The sequence below is a fragment of the Oncorhynchus gorbuscha genome, linkage group LG24, assembly GCF_021184085.1.
Source record: "Oncorhynchus gorbuscha isolate QuinsamMale2020 ecotype Even-year linkage group LG24, OgorEven_v1.0, whole genome shotgun sequence".
Classification (NCBI taxonomy): Eukaryota; Metazoa; Chordata; class Actinopteri; order Salmoniformes; family Salmonidae; genus Oncorhynchus; species Oncorhynchus gorbuscha.
The window spans coordinates 52,774,455-52,796,954 of NC_060196.1; the positions used below are offsets into that span (position 1 = coordinate 52,774,455).

A 22,500-nucleotide genomic window follows, 5' to 3' on the forward strand; every position below is an offset into this window, starting at 1 on the left:
AATAGTTCAGAGAATATTAAGAATTAATGTTCTTCTGTAGGAATTCCAGTACTTCAGCATAACGTTTCCTACAGGTTTCATCATGGTTCTATTTGAAGTCATGTTCTCAAATTGTTCCAAGAATGTGAGTAATACTTTCCATAAAAAACAAGAGAGGATTGGTAACGTTTAGAGAACGTTCTAAGAATGATATTTAAAAACAAACACATTCCGGTAGAGCGGTAGAGATACTCTTAATGATCGGCTATGAAAAACCAACTGACATTTACTCCTGAGGTGCTGACTTGTTGCACCCTCGACAACTACTGTGATTATTATTATTTGACCATGCTAGTCATTTATGAACATTTGAACATCTTGGCCATGTGCTGTTATAATCTCCACCAGGCACAGTCAGAAGAGGACAGGCCACCCCTCATAGCCTGGTTCCTCTCTAGGTTTCTTCCTAGGGTTTGGCCTTTCTAGGGAGTTTTTCCTAGCCACCGTGCTTCTACACCTGCATTGCATGATGTTTGGGGTTTTAGGCTGGGTTTCTGTACAACACTTTGAGATATCAGCTGATGTAAGAAGGGCTATATAAATTTGATTCCATTCTCTATCTTGTTGAGTGTGCTCTGGTGTGTTGGCCACGCCCACACCTGATCTTAATGAGTGCTTGTTTCCTTTGAAATGGGGTCTGTTTGAATAGACTAAAATTAACAGCTTTGTAAACATGGCTCGCTAGCTCCATCCTGGTGGTGCACTGGACTAAATACATGGACAGAGAACAGAAGATTATAGGTTGAAATTTCGCTGATGCCGTGTCACAATAAAGAAAAATACATGTGTTTGCATGATTATTGCCTAAAGAAATACTTTTCTATGTGTCCTCTCTGTAGTGCTGAGCAATTAGTGCTTTTTGAGGTCGGTTGGGTTTCAGTTTGATTATTTATAAAAGAATCACGGTTTTCGATTTCAGTTTAAATTTTAAAAAAATGTTTAAATGATTTTAGAGCTTTTCAATGGGAATTCTAAAGCCAAAAATAGGGAACATTACATTTTCAAAACATTAAAAATATTCCATTGTCTCTGTCAGGTCCACATTGGGTAGACATCAATTGAAAAATAGGAAATTACTATGAAATAACACTATATTTCAGTTGTGTTGTCACGCCCTGACCTTAGTTATATTTGTTTTCTTTATTATTTTGGTTAGGTCAGGGTGTGACTAGGGTGGGTATGTTAGTTTTTTATTGTCTAAGGTTTTTTGTAAGTCTAGGTATTTGTATGTCTATGGTGGCCTGAATTGGTTCCCAATCAGAGGCAGCTGTTTATCGTTGTCTCTGATTGGGGACCATATTTAGGTAGCCATATTCCCTTGGGTATTTTGTGGGTTCTTGTCTGTGTGTAGTTGCCTGTTAGCTTCACGGTTCACCACGCTGCGCCTTGGTCTCCTCCTTACGACGGACGTGACATGTGTATATTACTTTATTTTTATTTGATGACTTAATTTTTTTCATTCATTATTAGTCATCATGTCATCCCTGCTCAGGCAGTATCAGCTAAACAGCCAGACAACGTTATCTCTGTACTGTCTTTAGTCATCCTATTTAGCTAGGCTAGCATGCCTAAGCGTGCTGCAGAACTGTCTGACTAAGTAATTTTACTAGATCTTTAAAGTAGATAAGGCATGCTTTCACAAACTGTCTATATCCCTCTCTCTCGTAGTTGTATACATTCCTCTCTCATGTTGTCTATCGAACGTAGCAGGCGTAAAATTGTATCCATCTCTGAGCCAAAAAAAACAGGCTCAATGGATTATAGTCATTGTAGTTAATTACCACGTTTCTGCGCTGAACTAGGTTGAATATTTGCTTAATAAAAACTACAACTCCCTTCAGCCGAGCGTCCCACATACACTACCGTTGAAAAGTTTGAGGTCACTTAGAAATGTCCTTGTTTTTTAAAGAAAATATATATTTTTTGTCCATTAAAGTAACATAAAATTGATCAGAAATACAGTGTACACATTGTCAATGTTGTAAATGACTATTGTAGCTGGAAACGGTAGATTTTTTAATGGAATATCTACATAGGTGTACAGAGGCCCATTATCAGCAACCATCACTCCTGTGTTCCAATGGCACATTGTATTAGCTAATCCACGTTTATCATTTTAAAAGGCTAATTGATCATTAGAAAACCCTTTTGCAAATATGTTAGCACAGCTGAAAACTGTTCTGATTAAAGAAGCAATAAAACAGGCCTTCTTTAGACTAGTTGAGTATCTGGAGCATCAGCATTTGTGGTTTTGATTACAGGCTCAAAATGGCCAGAAACAAATAACTTTCTTCTGAAACTTGTCAGTCTATTCTTGTTATGTGAAATGAAGGCTATTCCATGCGAGAAATTCCCAAAACTGAAGATCTCATACAACTCTGTTGTACTACTCCCTTCACAGAACAGCGCAAACTGGCTCTAACCAGAGTAGAAAGAGGAGTGGGAGGCCCCGATGCACAACTGAGCAAGAGGACAAATACATTAGAGTGTCTAGGTTGAGAAACAGACGCCTCACAAGTCCTCAACTGATACCTTCATTAAATAGTACCCGCAAAACACCAGTCTGAACGTCAACAGTGAAGAGTTGACTCCAGGATGCTGGCCTTCTAGGCAGAGTTGCAAAGAAAAAGCCTTATCTCAGACTGGCCAATAAAATTAAAATATTAACATAACATGGGCAAAAGGACACAGAGACTGAACAGAGGAACTCTGCCTAGAAGGCCAGCATTCCGGAGTCGTCTCTTCACTGTTGATGTTGAGACTGGTGTTTTGCGGGTACTATTTCGTGAAGCTGCCAGTTGAGGACTTGCATGTTTTCCTTGTGTGTTTTCTGTTTATGGGATAAGACAGGTTAAGAGGAAAGAGAGAGTGTGCTACATTATCAGTGGACTGGATTTAAACTGCAGCGATATATGAGATGTGGAGGCAGCGATTTAGACCACTCTAGACCACATTGTTCACTACTTAGGGAACAGAGTGCCATTTGGGATGTAGCCTCTGTCTCGGCTAGGTTACATTTGGTATGTAGCTACTGTCTCGGCTAGGTTACATTTGGTATGTAGCTACTGTCTCGGCTAGGTTACATTTGGGATGTAGCCTCTGTCTCGGCTAGGTTACATTTGGTATGTAGCTACTGTCTCGGCTAGGTTACATTTGGGATGTAGCCACTGTCTCGGCTAGGTTACATTTGGTATGTAGCTACTGTCTCGGCTAGGTTACATTTGGGATGTAGCTACTGTCTCGGCTAGGTTACATTTGGTATGTAGCTACTGTCTCGGCTAGGTTACATTTGGTATGTAGCTACTGTCTCGGCTAGGTTACATTTGGTATGTAGCTACTGTCTCGGCTAGGTTACATTTGGTATGTAGCTACTGTCTCGGCTAGGTTACATTTGGTATGTAGCTACTGTCTCGGCTAGGTTACATTTGGTATGTAGCTACTGTCTCGGCTAGGTTACATTTGGTATGTAGCTACTGTCTCGGCTAGGTTACATTTGGTATGTAGCTACTGTCTCGGCTAGGTTACATTTGGTATGTAGCTACTGTCTCGGCTAGGTTACATTTGGTATGTAGCTACTGTCTCGGCTAGGTTACATTTGGTATGTAGCCACTGTCTCGGCTAGGTTACATTTGGTATGTAGCTACTGTCTCGGCTAGGTTACATTTGGTATGTAGCTACTGTCTCGGCTAGGTTACATTTGGTATGTAGCTACTGTCTCGGCTAGGTTACATTTGGTATGTAGCTACTGTCTCGGCTAGGTTACATTTGGTATGTAGCTACTGTCTCGGCTAGGTTACATTCCGCCAGGCTTGTGTGTATAGGGACTGTCTGCATGCTACCTAAATGTTTGAATCCTTCTTGGGCTTTGTGTTTTGAAAACTGAACTTTTATTGTGTGAAAACGTTTTATTTTATTTATTTAACGAGGCAAGTCAGTTAAGAACAAATTCTTATTTTCAATGACGGCCTACCCCGGCCAAACCTTAACCCAGACAACGCTGGGACAATTGTGCGCCGCCCTATGGGACTCCCAATCACGGCTAGTTGTGATACAGCCTGGAATTGAACCAGGGTCTGTAGTGACACCTCGCACTGAGATGCAGTGCCTTAGACCGCTGCGCCACTCAGGAGCCCAATGTCTAATCTGATGTATAATGACATTTGTAGTCCTAATCCAACAAAGAGAAAGAAGGAGAGAAGGAAAGAGAGATAGAAAGAGGGAGGGAGGGAGGGAGAGAGAGAGAGACAAAAAGAAAGAAGGAGAGAAGGAAAGAGAGAAAGAGAGAGAGATATAAAGAGGGAGGGAGAGAGAGAGAGACAAAGAGAAAGAAGGAGAGAAGGAAAGAGAGAAAGAGAGAGAGAGATAGAGAGAGGGATGGAGAGAGAGTGAGACAAAGATAAAGAAGGAGAGAAAGAGAGGTAGATAGAAAGAGGGAGGGAGAGAGAGAGACAAAGAGAAAGAAGGAGAGAAGGAAAGAGAAAGAGAGAGAGATAGAAAAGCTCCAAGAAAGGATGGGGGTATAAATCAAACCTATCTATAATGGCTCATTAAGTAAAGTCACAAACAGTGTAAATCTGGATCAACAGTGTAAATCTGGATTAATGCAATTTCAGTGGTGTTTAAACAACCCCCAGGCTGTTGTACCTCCTCAGTTTCATTATACACCTGCATTTTTTATTCATATCAAATCAAATTGTATTTGTCACGTGCTTTCTAAACAACAGGTGTAGACTACCAGTTAAATGCTTACTTATGGTCCTTTTTCAACAATGCAGAGAGAACATTTAAATAGTGGCACAAGGAATAAATACACAGTGAATAATGAAAAACAATGAGTAGATAATAACATGGCTGTGTATAGGGAGTAGAAAATAACATGGCTGTGTATAGGGAGTAGAAAATAACATGGCTATATATAGGGAGTAGAAAATAACATGGCTGTGTATAGGGAGTAGAAAATAACATGGCTGTGTATAGGGAGTAGAAAATAACATGGCTATATATAGGGAGTAGAAAATAACATGGCTGTGTATAGGGAGTAGAAAATAACATGGCTATATATAGGGAGTAGAAAATAACATGGCTATATATAGGGAGTAGAAAATAACATGGCTGTGTATAGGGAGTAGAAAATAACATGGCTATATATAGGGAGTAGAAAATAACATGGCTATGTATAGGGAGTAGAAAATAACATGGCTATATATAGGGAGTAGAAAATAACATGGATGTGTATAGGGAGTAGAAAATAACATGGCTGTGTATAGGGAGTAGAAAATAACATGGCTATATATAGGGAGTAGAAAATAACATGGCTGTGTATAGGGAGTAGAAAATAACATGGCTGTGTATAGGGAGTAGAAAATAACATGGCTATGTATAGGGAGTAGAAAATAACATGGCTGTGTATAGGGAGTAGAAAATAACATGGCTATATATAGAGAGTAGAAAATAACATGGCTATATATAGGGAGTAGAAAATAACATGGCTATATATAGGGAGTAGAAAATAACATGGCTATATATAGGGAGTAGAAAATAACATGGCTATATATAGGGAGTAGAAAATAACATGGCTATATATAGGGAGTAGAAAATAACATGGCTATATATAGGGAGTAGAAAATAACATGGCTATATATAGGGAGTAGAAAATAACATGGCTATATAAAAGGGAGTAGACAATAACATGGCTATATACAGGGAGTAGAAAATAACATGGCTGTATACAGGGAGTAGAAAATAACATGGCTATATATAGGGAGTAGAAAATAACATGGCTATATATAGGGAGTAGAAAATAACATGGCTATATATAGGGAGTAGAAAATAACATGGCTGTATACAGGGAGTAGAAAATAACATGGCTATATATAGGGAGTAGAAAATAACATGGCTATATATAGGGAGTAGAAAATAACATGGCTATATATAGGGAGTAGAAAATAACATGGCTATATACAGGGAGTAGAAAATAACATGGCTGTATACAGGGAGTAGAAAATAACATGGCTATATATAGGGAGTAGAAAATAACATGGCTATATATAGGGAGTAGAAAATAACATGGCTATATATAGGGAGTAGAAAATAACATGGCTATATATAGGGAGTAGAAAATAACATGGCTATATATAGGGAGTAGAAAATAACATGGCTATATATAGGGAGTAGAAAATAACATGGCTATATATAGGGAGTAGAAAATAACATGGCTATATACAGGGAGTAGAAAATAACATGGCTATATATAGGGAGTAGAAAATAACATGGCTATATATAGGGAGTAGAAAATAACATGGCTATATATAGGGAGTAGAAAATAACATGGCTATATATAGGGAGTAGAAAATAACATGGCTATATATAGGGAGTTAGAAAATAACATGGCTATATATAGGGAGTAGAAAATAACATGGCTATATATAGGGAGTAGAAAATAACATGGCTATATACAGGGAGTAGAAAATAACATGGCTATATACAGGGAGTAGAAAATAACATGGCTATATATAGGGAGTAGAAAATAACATGGCTATATATAGGGAGTAGAAAATAACATGGATATAGGGAGTAGAAAATAACATGGCTATATATAGGGAGTAGAAAATAACATGGCTATATATAGGGAGTAGAAAATAACATGGCTATATATAGGGAGTAGAAAATAACATGGCTATATATAGGGAGTAGAAAATAACATGGCTATATATAGGGAGTAGAAAATAACATGGCTATATATAGGGAGTAGAAAATAACATGGCTATATATAGGGAGTAGAAAATAACATGGCTATATACAGGGAGTAGAAAATAACATGGCTGTATACAGGGAGTAGAAAATAACATGGCTATATATAGGGAGTAGAAAATAACATGGCTATATATAGGGAGTAGAAAATAACATGGCTATATATAGGGAGTAGAAAATAACATGGCTATATATAGGGAGTAGAAAATAACATGGCTATATATAGGGAGTAGAAAATAACATGGCTATATATAGGGAGTAGAAAATAACATGGCTATATATAGGGAGTAGAAAATAACATGGCTATATACAGGAGTAGAAAATAACATGGCTGTATACAGGGAGTAGAAAATAACATGGCTATATATAGGGAGTAGAAAATAACATGGCTGTATATAGGGAGTAGAAAATAACATGGCTGTATATAGGGAGTAGAAAATAACATGGCTATATATAGGGAGAAGAAAATAACATGGCTATATATAGGGAGTAGAAAATAACATGGCTATATATAGGGAGTAGAAAATAACATGGCTATATATAGGGAGTAGAAAATACCATGGCTATATATAGGGAGTAGAAAATACCATGGCTATATATAGGGAGTAGAAAATAACATGGCTGTATACAGGGAGTAGAAAATAACATGGCTATATATAGGGAGTAGAAAATAACATGGCTATATATAGGGAGTAGAAAATAACATGGCTGTATATAGGGAGTAGAAAATAACATGGCTATATATAGGGAGTAGAAAATAACATGGCTATATATAGGGAGTAGAAAATAACATGGCTATATATAGGGAGTAGAAAATAACATGGCTATATATAGGGAGTAGAAAATACCATGGCTATATATAGGGAGTAGAAAATACCATGGCTATATATAGGGAGTAGAAAATAACATGGCTGTGTATAGGGAGTAGAAAATAACATGGCTATATATAGGGAGTAGAAAATAACATGGATATATATAGGGAGTAGAAAATAACATGGCTATATACATTGAGTAGAAAATAACATGGCTGTATACAGGGAGTAGAAAATAACATGGCTATATATAGGGAGTAGAAAATAACATGGCTATATATAGGGAGTAGAAAATAACATGGCTATATATAGGGAGTAGAAAATAACATGGCTATATATAGGGAGTAGAAAATAACATGGCTATATATAGGGAGTAGAAAATAACATGGCTATATATAGGGAGTAGAAAATAACATGGCTATATATAAGGAGTATAAAATAACATGGCTATATACAGGGAGTAGAAAATAACATGGCTGTATACAGGGAGTAGAAAATAACATGGCTATATATAGGGAGTAGAAAATAACATGGCTATATATAGGGAGTAGAAAATAACATGGCTATATATAGGGAGTAGAAAATAACATGGCTATATATAGGGAGTAGAAAATAACATGGCTATATATAGGGAGTAGAAAATAACATGGCTATATATAGGGAGTAGAAAATAACATGGCTATATATAGGGAGTAGAAAATAACATGGCTATATATAGGGAGTAGAAAATAACATGGCTATATATAGGGAGTAGAAAATAACATGGCTGTATATAGGGAGTAGAAAATAACATGGCTATATATAGGGAGTAGAAAATAACATGGCTATATATAGGGAGTAGAAAATAACATGGCTATATATAGGGAGTAGAAAATAACATGGCTATATATAGGGAGTAGAAAATACCATGGCTATATATAGGGAGTAGAAAATACCATGGCTATATATAAGGAGTAGAAAATAACATGGCTGTATACAGGGAGTAGAAAATAACATGGCTGTATACAGGGAGTAGAAAATAACATGGCTATATATAGGGAGTAGAAAATAACATGGCTATATATAGGGAGTAGAAAATAACATGGCTATATATAGGGAGTAGAAAATAACATGGCTATATATAGGGAGTAGAAAATAACATGGCTATATATAGAGTAGAAAATAACATGGCTATATATAGGAGTAGAAAATAACATGGCTATATACAGGGAGTAGAAAATAACATGGCTGTATACAGGGAGTAGAAAATAACATGGCTATATATAGGGAGTAGAAAATAACATGGCTATATATAGGGAGTAGAAAATAACATGGCTATATATAGGGAGTAGAAAATAACATGGCTATATATAGGGAGTAGAAAATAACATGGCTATATATAGGGAGTAGAAAATAACATGGCTATATACAGGGAGTAGAAAATAACATGGCTGTATACAGGGAGTAGAAAATAACATGGCTATATATAGGGAGTAGAAAATAACATGGCTATATATAGGGAGTAGAAAATAACATGGCTATATATAGGGAGTAGAAAATAACATGGCTGTGTATAGGGAGTAGAAAATAACATGGCTATATATAGGGAGTAGAAAATAACATGGCTGTGTATAGGGAGTAGAAAATAACATGGCTATATATAGGGAGTAGAAAATAACATGGCTATATATAGGAGTAGAAAATAACATGGCTGTATATAGGGAGTAGAAAATAACATGGCTATATATAGGGAGTAGAAAATAACATGGCTATATATAGGGAGTAGAAAATAACATGGCTATATATAGGGAGTAGAAAATAACATGGCTATATATAGGAGTAGAAAATAACATGGCTATATATAGGGAGTAGAAAATAACATGGCTATATATAGGAGTAGAAAATAACATGGCTGTATACAGGGAGTAGAAAATAACATGGCTGTATACAGGGAGTAGAAAATAACATGGCTATATATAGGGAGTAGAAAATAACATGGCTATATATAGGGAGTAGAAAATAACATGGCTATATATAGGGAGTAGAAAATAACATGGCTATATATAGGGAGTAGAAAATAACATGGCTATATATAGGGAGTAGAAAATAACATGGCTATATATAGGGAGTAGAAAATAACATGGCTATATATAGGGAGTAGAAAATAACATGGCTGTATACAGGAGTAGAAAATAACATGGCTATATATAGGGAGTAGAAAATAACATGGCTATATATAGGGGAGAGAAAATAACATGGCTATATATAGGAGTAAAAATAACATGGCTATATATAGGGAGTAGAAAATAACATGGCTATATATAGGGAGTAGAAAATAACATGGCTATATATAGGGAGTAGAAAATAACATGGCTATATATAGGGAGTAGAAAATAACATGGCTATATATAGGAGTAGAAAATAACATGGCTATATATAGGGAGTAGAAAATAACATGGCTATATATAGGAGTAGAAAATAAAATAACATGGCTATATATAGGGAGTAGAAAATAACATGGCTATATATAGGAGTAGAAAATAACATGGCTAAAATAGAAAATAACATGGCTATATATGGGGAGTAGAAAATAACATGGCTATATATAGGGAGTAGAAAATAACATGGCTATATATAGGGAGTAGAAAATAACATGGCTATATATAGAAAATAACATGGCTATATATAGGAGTAGAAAATAACATGGCTATATATAGGGAGTAGAAAATAACATGGCTATATATAGGGAGTAGAAAATAACATGGCTATATATAGGGAGTAGAAAATAACATGGCTATATATAGGAGTAGAAAATAACATGGCTATATATAGGGAGTAGAAAATAACATGGCTATATATAGGGAGTAGAAAATAACATGGCTATATATAGGGAGTAGAAAATAACATGGCTATATATAGGGAGTAGAAAATAACATGGCTATATATAGGGAGTAGAAAATAACATGGCTATATATAGGGAGTAGAAAATAACATGGCTATATAGGGAGTAGAAAATAACATGGCTATATAGGGAGTAGAAAATAACATGGCTATATAGGGAGTAGAAAATAACATGGCTATATAGGGAGTAGAAAATAACATGGCTGTATATATAGGGAGGGAGTAGAAAATAACATGGCTATATATAGGGAGTAGAAAATAACATGGCTATATATAGGGAGTAGAAAATAACATGGCTATATATAGGGAGTAGAAAATAACATGGCTATATATAGGGAGTAGAAAATAACATGGCTATATATAGGAGTAGAAAATAACATGGCTATATATAGGGAGTAGAAAATAACATGGCTATATATAGGGAGTAGAAAATAACATGGCTATATATAGGAGTAGAAAATAACATGGCTATATATAGGGAGTAGAAAATAACATGGCTATATATAGGGAGTAGAAAATAACATGGCTATATATAGGGAGTAGAAAATAACATGGCTATATATAGGGAGTAGAAAATAACATGGCTATATAACATGGCTAGGGAGTAGAAAATAACATGGCTGTATACAGGGAGTAGAAAATAACATGGCTATATATAGGGAGTAGAAAATAACATGGCTATATACAGGGAGTATAACATGGCTATATATAGGGAGTAGAAAATAACATGGCTATATATAGGGAGTAGAAAATAACATGGCTATATATAGGGAGTAGAAAATAACATGGCTATATATAGGGAGTAGAAAATAACATGGCTATATATAGGAGTATAACATGGCTATATATAGGAGTAGAAAATAACATGGCTATATATAGGGAGTAGAAAATAACATGGCTATATATAGGGAGTAGAAAATAACATGGCTATATACAGGAGTAGAAAATAACATGGCTGTATACAGGGAGTAGAAAATAACATGGCTATATATAGGAGTAGAAAATAACATGGCTATATATAGGGAGTAGAAAATAACATGGCTATATATAGGGAGTAGAAAATAACATGGCTATATATAGGGAGTAGAAAATAACATGGCTATATATAGGGAGTAGAAAATAACATGGCTATATATAGGGAGTAGAAAATAACATGGCTATATATAGGGAGTAGAAAATAACATGGATGTGTATAGGGAGTAGAAAATAACATGGCTGTGTATAGGGAGTAGAAAATAACATGGCTATATATAGGAGTAGAAAATAACATGGCTGTGTATAGGGAGTAGAAAATAACATGGCTGTGTATAGGGAGTAGAAAATAACATGGCTATATATAGGGAGTAGAAAATAACATGGCTATATATAGGGAGTAGAAAATAACATGGCTATATATAGAGAGTAGAAAATAACATGGCTATATATAGGGAGTAGAAAATAACATGGCTATATATAGGGAGTAGAAAATAACATGGCTATATATAGGGAGTAGAAAATAACATGGCTATATATAGGGAGTAGAAAATAACATGGCTATATATAGGCTAGAAAATAACATGGCTATATACAGGGAGTAGAAAATAACATGGCTATATATAGGGAGTAGAAAATAACATGGCTATATATAGGAGTAGAAAATAACATGGCTATATATAGGGAGTAGAAAATAACATGGCTATATATAGGGAGTAGAAAATAACATGGCTATATACAGGGAGTAGAAAATAACATGGCTATATATAGGGAGTAGAAAATAACATGGCTATATATAGGGAGTAGAAAATAACATGGCTATATATAGGGAGTAGAAAATAACATGGCTATATACAGGGAGTAGAAAATAACATGGCTGTATACAGGAGTAGAAAATAACATGGCTATATATAGGGAGTAGAAAATAACATGGCTATATATAGGAGTAGAAAATAACATGGCTATATATAGGGAGTAGAAAATAACATGGCTATATATAGGGAGTAGAAAATAACATGGCTATATATAGGGAGTAGAAAATAACATGGCTATATATAGGGAGTAGAAAATAACATGGCTATATATAGGGAGTAGAAAATAACATGGCTATATATAGGGAGTAGAAAATAACATGGCTATATATAGGGAGTAGAAAATAACATGGCTATATATAGGGTAGAAAATAGGGGGAGTAGAAAATAACATGGCTATATATAGGGAGTAGAAAATAACATGGCTATATATAGGGAGTAGAAAATAACATGGCTATATATAGGGAGTAGAAAATAACATGGCTATATATAGGGAGTAGAAAATAACATGGCTATATATAGGGAGTAGAAAATAACATGGCTATATATAGGGAGTAGAAAATAACATGGCTATATATAGGAGTAGAAAATAACATGGCTATATATAGGAGTAGAAAATAACATGGCTATATATAGGGAGTAGAAAATAACATGGCTATATATAGGAGTAGAAAATAACATGGCTATATATAGGAGTAGAAAATAACATGGCTATATATAGGGAGTAGAAAATAACATGGCTATATATAGGGAGTAGAAAATAACATGGCTATATATAGGGAGTAGAAAATAACATGGCTATATATAGGGAGTAGAAAATAACATGGCTATATATAGGGAGTAGAAAATAACATGGCTATATATAGGGAGTAGAAAATAACATGGCTATATATAGGGGAGTAGAAAATAACATGGCTAAGGGAGTAGAAAATAACATGGCTATATATAGGGAGTAGAAAATAACATGGCTATATATAGGGAGTAGAAAATAACATGGCTATATATAGGGAGTAGAAAATAACATGGCTATATATAGGGAGTAGAAAATAACATGGCTATATATAGGGAGTAGAAAATAACATGGCTATATATAGGGAGTAGAAAATAACATGGCTATATATAGGGAGTAGAAAATAACATGGCTATATATAGGGAGTAGAAAATAACATGGCTATATATAGGGAGGAAAATAACATGGCTATATATAGAAAAAATAACATGGCTATATATAGGGAGTAGAAAATAACATGGCTATATACAGGGAGTAGAAAATAACATGGCTATATATAGGGAGTAGAAAATAACATGGCTATATATAGGGAGTAGAAAATAACATGGCTATATATAGGGAGGGAGTAGAAAATAACATGGCTATATATAGGGAGTAGAAAATAACATGGCTATATATAGGGCTAGTATAGAAAAAATAACATGGCTATATATAGGGAGTAGAAAATAACATGGCTATATATAGGGAGTAGAAAATAACATGGCTATATATAGGGAGTAGAAAATAACATGGCTATATATAGGGAGTAGAAAATAACATGGCTATATATAGGGAGTAGAAAATAACATGGCTATATATAGGGAGTAGAAAATAACATGGCTATATATAGGGAGTAGAAAATAACATGGCTATATATAGGGAGTAGAAAATAACATGGCTATATATAGGGAGTAGAAAATAACATGGCTATATATAGGAGTAGAAAATAACATGGCTATATATAGGGAGTAGAAAATAACATGGCTATATATAGGGAGTAGAAAATAACATGGCTATATATAGGGAGTAGAAAATAACATGGCTATATATAGGGAGTATAACATGGCTATATATAGGGAGTAGAAAATAACATGGCTATATATAGGGAGGAAAATAACATGGCTAGGGAGTAGAAAATAACATGGCTATATATAGGGAGTAGAAAATAACATGGCTATATATAGGGAGTAGAAAATAACATGGCTATATATAGGGAGTAGAAAATAACATGGCTATATATAGGGAGTAGAAAATAACATGGCTATATATAGGGAGTAGAAAATAACATGGCTATATATAGGGAGTAGAAAATAACATGGCTATATATAGGATAGAAAATAACATGGCTATATACAGGGAGTAGAAAATAACATGGCTAATATAGGGAGTAGAAAATAACATGGCTATATATAGGGAGTAGAAAATAACATGGCTATATATAGGGAGTAGAAAATAACATGGCTATATATAGGGAGTAGAAAATAACATATATATATAGGGAGTAGAAAATAACATGGCTATATATAGGGAGTAGAAAATAACATGGCTATATATAGGGAGTAGAAAATAACATGGCTATATATAGGGAGTAGAAAATAACATGGCTATATACAGGAAAAAATAACATGGCTATATATAGGGAGTAGAAAATAACATGGCTATATATAGGGAGTAGAAAATAACATGGCTATATATAGGGAGTAGAAAATAACATGGCTATATATAGGGAGTAGAAAATAACATGGCTATATATAGGGAGTAGAAAATAACATGGCTATATATAGGGAGTAGAAAATAACATGGCTATATATAGGGAGTAGAAAATAACATGGCTATATACAGGGAGTAGAAAATAACATGGCTATATACAGGGAGTAGAAAAAAATAACATGGCTATATATAGGGAGTAGAAAATAACATGGCTATATATAGGGAGTAGAAAATAACATGGCTATATATAGGGAGTAGAAAATAACATGGCTATATATAGGGAGTAGAAAATAACATGGCTATATATAGGGAGTAGAAAATAACATGGCTATATATAGGGAGTAGAAAATAACATGGCTATATATAGGGAGTAGAAAATAACATGGCTATATATAGGGAGTAGAAAATAACATGGCTATATATAGAAGAAAATAACATGGCTATATACAGGGAGTAGAAAATAACATGGCTGTATACTAGAAAATAACATGGCTATATATAGGGAGTAGAAAATAACATGGCTATATATAGGGAGTAGAAAATAACATGGCTATATATAGGAGTAGAAAATAACATGGCTATATATAGGGAGTAGAAAATAACATGGCTATATATAGGGAGTAGAAAATAACATGGCTATATATAGGCTATAACATGGCTATAGGGAGTAGAAAATAACATGGCTATATATAGGGAGTAGAAAATAACATGGCTATATAGGGAAAAAATAACATGGCCTTATATATGGAGTAAAAATAACATGGCTATATATATGGAGTAAAAATAACATGGCTATATATATGGAGTAAAAATAACATGGCTATATATATGGAGTAGAAAATAACATGGCTATATATATGGAGTAAAAATAACATGGCTATATATAGGGAGTAGAAAATAACATGGCTATATATAGGGAGTAGAAAATAACATGGCTATATATAGGGAGTAGAAAATAACATGGCTATATATAGGGAGTAGAAAATAACATGGCTATATATAGGGAGTAGAAAATAACATGGCTATATATAGGAGTAGAAAATAACATGGCTATATATAGGGAGTAGAAAATAACATGGCTATATATAGGGAGTAGAAAATAACATGGCTATATATAGGGAGTAGAAAATAACATGAAAATAACATGGCTATATATAGGGAGTAGAAAATAACATGGCTATATATAGGGAGTAGAAAATAACATGGCTATATATAGGGAGTAGAAAATAACATGGCTATATATAGGGAGTAGAAAATAACATGGCTATATATAGGGAGTATAGAAAATAACATGGCTATATATAGGGAGTAGAAAATAACATGGCTATATATAGGGAGTAGAAAATAACATGGCTATATATAGGGAGTAGAAAATAACATGGCTATATATAGGGAGTAGAAAATAACATGGCTATATATAGGGAGTAGAAAATAACATGGCTATATATAGGGAGTAGAAAATAACATGGCTATATATAGGGAGTAGAAAATAACATGGCTATATATAGGGAGTAGAAAATAACATGGCTATATATAGGGAGTAGAAAATAACATGGCTATATATAGGGAGTAGAAAATAAATAACATGGCATATATAGGGAGTAGAAAATAACATGGCTATATATAGGGAGTAGAAAATAACATGGCTATATATAGGGAGTAGAAAATAACATGGCTATATATAGGGAGTAGAAAATAACATGGCTATATATAGGGAGTAGAAAATAACATGGCTATATATGGCTATATATAGGGAGTAGAAAATAACATGGCTATATATAGGGAGTAGAAAATAACATGGCTATATACAGGAGTAGAAAATAACATGGCTATATACAGGGAGTAGAAAATAACATGGCTATATATAGGGAGTAGAAAATAACATGGCTATATATAGGGAGTAGAAAATAACATGGCTATATATAGGGAGTAGAAAATAACATGGCTATATATAGGGAGTATATATAGGGAGTAGAAAATAACATGGCTATATATAGGGAGTAGAAAATAACATGGCTATATATAGGGAGTAGAAAATAACATGGCTATATATAGGGAGTAGAAAATAACATGGCTGTATATAGGGAGTAGAAAATAACATGGCTATATATAGGGAGTAGAAAATAACATGGCATGGCTATATATAGGGAGTAGAAAATAACATGGCTATATATAGGGAGTAGAAAATAACATGGCTATATATAGGGAGTAGAAAATAACATGGCTATATATAGGGAGTAGAAAATAACATGGCTATATATAGGGAGTAGAAAATAACATGGCTATATATAGGGAGTAGAAAATAACATGGCTATATATAGGGGAGTAGAAAATAACATGGCTATATATAGGGAGTAGAAAATAACATGGCTATATATAGGGAGTAGAAAATAACATGGCTATATATAGGAGTAGAAAATAACATGGCTATATACAGGGAGTAGAAAATAACATGGCTGTATACAGGGAGTAGAAAATAACATGGCTATATATAGGGAGTAGAAAATAACATGGCTATATATAGGGAGTAGAAAATAACATGGCTATATATAGGGAGTAGAAAATAACATGGCTATATATAGGGAGTAGAAAATAACATGGCTATATATAGGGAGTAGAAAATAACATGGCTATATATAGGGAGTAGAAAATAACATGGCTATATATAGGAGTAGAAAATAACATGGCTATATATAGGGAGTAGAAAATAACATGGCTGTATACAGGGAGTAGAAAATAACATGGCTATATATAGGGAGTAGAAAATAACATGGCTATATATAGGGAGTAGAAAATAACATGGCTATATATAGGGAGTAGAAAATAACATGGCTATATATAGGGAGTAGAAAATAACATGGCTATATATAGGGAGTAGAAAATAACATGGCTATATATAGGGAGTAGAAAATAACATGGCTATATATAGGGAGTAGAAAATAACATGGCTATATATAGGGAGTAGAAAATAACATGGCTATATATAGGGAGTAGAAAATAACATGGCTGTATATAGGGAGTAGAAAATAACATGGCTATATATAGGGAGTAGAAAATAACATGGCTATATATAGGAGTAGAAAATAACATGGCTATATATAGGGAGTAGAAAATAACATGGCTATATATAGGGAGAAAATAGAAAAAATAACATGGCTATATATAGGGAGTAGAAAATAACATGGCTATATACAGGGAGTAGAAAATAACATGGCTATATATAGAAAAAATAACATGGCTATATATAGGGAGTAGAAAATAACATGGCTATATATAGGAGTAGAAAATAACATGGCTATATATAGGGAGTAGAAAATAACATGGCTATATATAGGGAGTAGAAAATAACATGGCTATATATAGGGAGTAGAAAATAACATGGCTATATACAGGGAGTAGAAAATAGCATGGCTGTATACAGGAGTAGAAAATAACATGGCTATATATAGGGAGTAGAAAATAACATGGCTATATATAGGGGAGTAGAAAATAACATGGCTATATAGGGAGTAGAAAATAACATGGCTATATATAGGGAGTAGAAAATAACATGGCTATATATAGGGAGCTAACATGGCTATATATAGGGAGTAGAAAATAACATGGCTAAAATATATAGGGAGTAGAAAATAACATGGCTATATATAGGGAGTAGAAAATAACATGGCTATATATAGGGAGTAGAAAATAACATGGCTATATATAGGGAGTATATAGGGAGTAGAAAATAACATGGCTATATAGGGAGTAGAAAATAACATGGCTGTGTATAGGGAGTAGAAAATAACATGGCTATATATAGGGAGTAGAAAATAACATGGCTATATATAGGGAGTAGAAAATAACATGGCTATATATAGGGAGTAGAAAATAACATGGCTATATATAGGGAGTAGAAAATAACATGGCTATATATAGGGAGTAAAAAAACATGGCTATATATAGGGAGTAGAAAATAACATGGCTATATATAGGGAGTAGAAAATAACATGGCTATATATAGGGAGTAGAAAATAACATGGCTATATACAGGGAGTAGAAAATAACATGGCTGTATACAGGAGTAGAAAATAACATGGCTATATATAGGGAGTAGAAAATAACATGGCTATATATAGGGAGTAGAAAATAACATGGCTATATATAGGGAGTAGAAAATAACATGGCTATATATAGGGAGTAGAAAATAACATGGCTATATATAGGAGTAGAAAATAACATGGCTATATATAGGGAGTAAAATAACATGGCTATATATAGGGAGTAGAAAATAACATGGCTATATACAGGGAGTAGAAAATAACATGGCTGTATACAGGGAGTAGAAAATAACATGGCTATATATAGGGAGTAGAAAATAACATGGCTATATATAGGGAGTAGAAAATAACATGGCTATATATAGGGAGTAGAAAATAACATGGCTATATATAGGAGTAGAAAATAACATGGCTATATATAGGGAGTAGAAAATAACATGGCTATATATAGGGAGTAGAAAATAACATGGCTATATATAGGGAGTAGAAAATAACATGGCTATATATAGGGAGTAGAAAATAACATGGCTATATACAGGGAGTAGAAAATAACATGGCTGTATACAGGGAGTAGAAAATAACATGGCTATATATAGGGAGTAGAAAATAACATGGCTATATATAGGGAGTAGAAAATAACATGGCTATATATAGGGAGTAGAAAATAACATGGCTATATATAGGGAGTAGAAAATAACATGGCTATATATAGGGAGTAGAAAATAACATGGCTATATATAGGGAGTAGAAAATAACATGGCTATATATAGGGAGTAGAAAATAACATGGCTATATACAGGGAGTAGAAAATAACATGGCTGTATACAGGGAGTAGAAAATAACATGGCTATATATAGGGAGTAGAAAATAACATGGCTATATATAGGGAGTAGAAAATAACATGGCTGTATATAGGGAGTAGAAAATAACATGGCTATATATAGGGAGTAGAAAATAACATGGCTATATATAGGGAGTAGAAAATAACATGGCTATATATAGGGAGTAGAAAATACCATGGCTATATATAGGGAGTAGAAAATACCATGGCTATATATAGGGAGTAGAAAATAACATGGCTGTGTATAGGGAGTAGAAAATAACATGGCTATGTATAGGGAGTAGAAAATAACATGGCTATATATAGGGAGTAGACAATAACATGGCTGTGTATAGGGAGTAGAAAATAACATGGCTATATATAGGGAGTAGAAAATAACATGGCTATATATAGGGAGTAGAAAATAACATGGCTGTGTATAGGGAGTAGAAAATAACATGGCTATATATAGGGAGTAGAAAATAACATGGCTATATATAGGGAGTAGAAAATAACATGGCTATATATAGGGAGTAGAAAATAACATGGCTGTGTATAGGGAGTAGAAAATAACATGGCTATGTATAGGGAGTAGAAAATAACATGGCTATGTATAGGGAGTAGAAAATAACATGGCTATGTATAGGGAGTAGAAAATAACATGGCTATGTATAGGGAGTAGAAAATAACATGGCTATATACAGGGAGTAGAAAATAACATGGCTATATATAGAGAGTAGAAAATAACATGGCTATATATAGGAAGTAGAAAATAACATGGCTATATATAGAGAGTAGAAAATAACATGGCTGTATACAGGGAGTAGAAAATAACATGGCTATATATAGGGAGTAGAAAATAACATGGCTGTGTATAGGGAGTAGAAAATAACATGGCTGTGTATAGGGAGTAGAAAATAACATGGCTATATATAGGGAGTAGAAAATAACATGGCTATATACAGCAAGTAGAAAATAACATGGCTATATATAGGGAGTAGAAAATAACATGGCTATATATAGGGAGTAGAAAATAACATGGCTGTATATAGGGAGTAGAAAATAACATGGCTGTGTATAGGGAGTAGAAAATAACATGGCTGTGTATAGGGAGTAGAAAATAACATGGCTATATATAGGGAGTAGAAAATAACATGGCTATATATAGGGAGTAGAAAATAACATGGCTATATATAGGGAATAGAACATAACATGGCTATATATAGAGAGTAGAAAATAACATTTATAAATGCATGCTCTTCAGCCAATCACTGCCCACACCTGCCCGCCTGTCAAGCATCACTACTCTGGATGCTTCTGACTTAGAATATGTGGACAACTACAAATACCTAGGTGTCTGGATAGACTGTAAACTCTCCTTCCAAACTCACATTATGCATCTCCAATCCAAAATTAAGTCTAGAATCGGCATCCTATTTCGCAACAAAGCATCCTTCACTCATGCTGCCGATCAGACCCTCGTAAAACTGACTATCCTACCTATCCTTGACTTCGGCAATGTCATTTACAAAATAGCCTCCAATACTCTACTCAGCAAACTGAATGCAGTCTATCACAGTGCCATCAGTTTTGTCACCAAAGCCCCATATACCACCCACCACTGCGACCTGTATGCTCTCGATGGCTGGCCCTCGCTTCATATTCGTCGCCAAACCCACTGGCTCCAAATCATCTGTAAGTCTTTGCTAGGTAAAGCCCTGCCTTATCTCAGCTCACTGGTCACCATAGCAGCACCCACCCATAGCATGCACTCCAGCAGGTATATTGCACTAGTCACCCCCAAAGCCAATTCCTCCTTTGGTCGCCTTTCCTTCCAGTTCTCTGCTGCCAATGACTGGAACGAACTGAAAAAATGCCTGAAGCTGGAGACTCATATCTCCCTCACTAACTTTAAGCACCAAGTGTCAGAGCAGCTCACAGATCACTGCACCTGTACATAGGCCATCTGTAAATAGCCCATCCAACTACCTCATCCCCATACTGTTATTTATCTTGCTCCTTTACCCTTTGCTCCTTTACCCAGTACTTCTCCTTGCACACTCATCTTCTACACATCTATCACTCCAGTGTTTAATTGCTATATTGTAATTATTTCGCCACTATGGCATATTTATTGCCTTATCCCCCTTATCCTACCTCATTTGCACACACTGTATATGACTTTTTCTATTTTATTATTGGCTGTATGTTTATTCCATGTGTAACTCTGTGTTGTTGTTTGTGTTGCACTGCTTTGCTTTATCTTGGCCAGGTCGCAGTTGTAAATGAGAACTTGTTCTCAACTGGCCTACCTGGTTAAATAATGGTGAAATAACAAAATGTAAAATATTCAACAGGTGTTGAGCGTTTGTAAATTCGTCAGTTATTCTGCCCTCTGGCACACTCAGACGAGAGTGCTCTGAGTAGATAGCCAGAGTGAATTTACCAGCTATGTCTATCAACAGTTGTCGTAGTGACATTCTATTGAAATAGTTACTTGCATAGTGGAGTATTGTGTTAAGACATGTAGCTAGCTAGCTAGGTAATCAATTAACCATAGTCCCAACTCATGACGTTTCTACACTGCATGAATCTGCAGGTAGCTAACCAACCAGGTTCAATGTTAGCTCGCTAACAGTATATGTGTATATGTGTGACACTGTCTAACTTGTATTTTTTGGAAGAAGTACTGTTCAGAATTTGATTGTAATTGAACATATTTTTGCTTAGGCTGTTGTTGTTGGTATTGTTGTTGTTGTTGTTTTTGACATGCATGTGCCCACCACTGACCAGCTCTTCTCTTCTCTCAATTCAATTCAAGGGGCTTTATTGGTATGGGAAACATATGTTAACATTGCCCAAGCAAGTGAAGTAGATAATATACAAAAGTGAAATA

The 22,500-nt window shown here is 34.4% G+C and overlaps 1 protein-coding gene across 1 annotated transcript in view; it reads left to right on the forward strand.

The window, feature by feature from the left end:
- Positions 1-22,500, forward strand: part of LOC124012997 (gamma-aminobutyric acid type B receptor subunit 2-like) — a 477,346-nt gene that overhangs the window by 425,021 nt on the left and 29,825 nt on the right. The window lies entirely within an intron of this gene.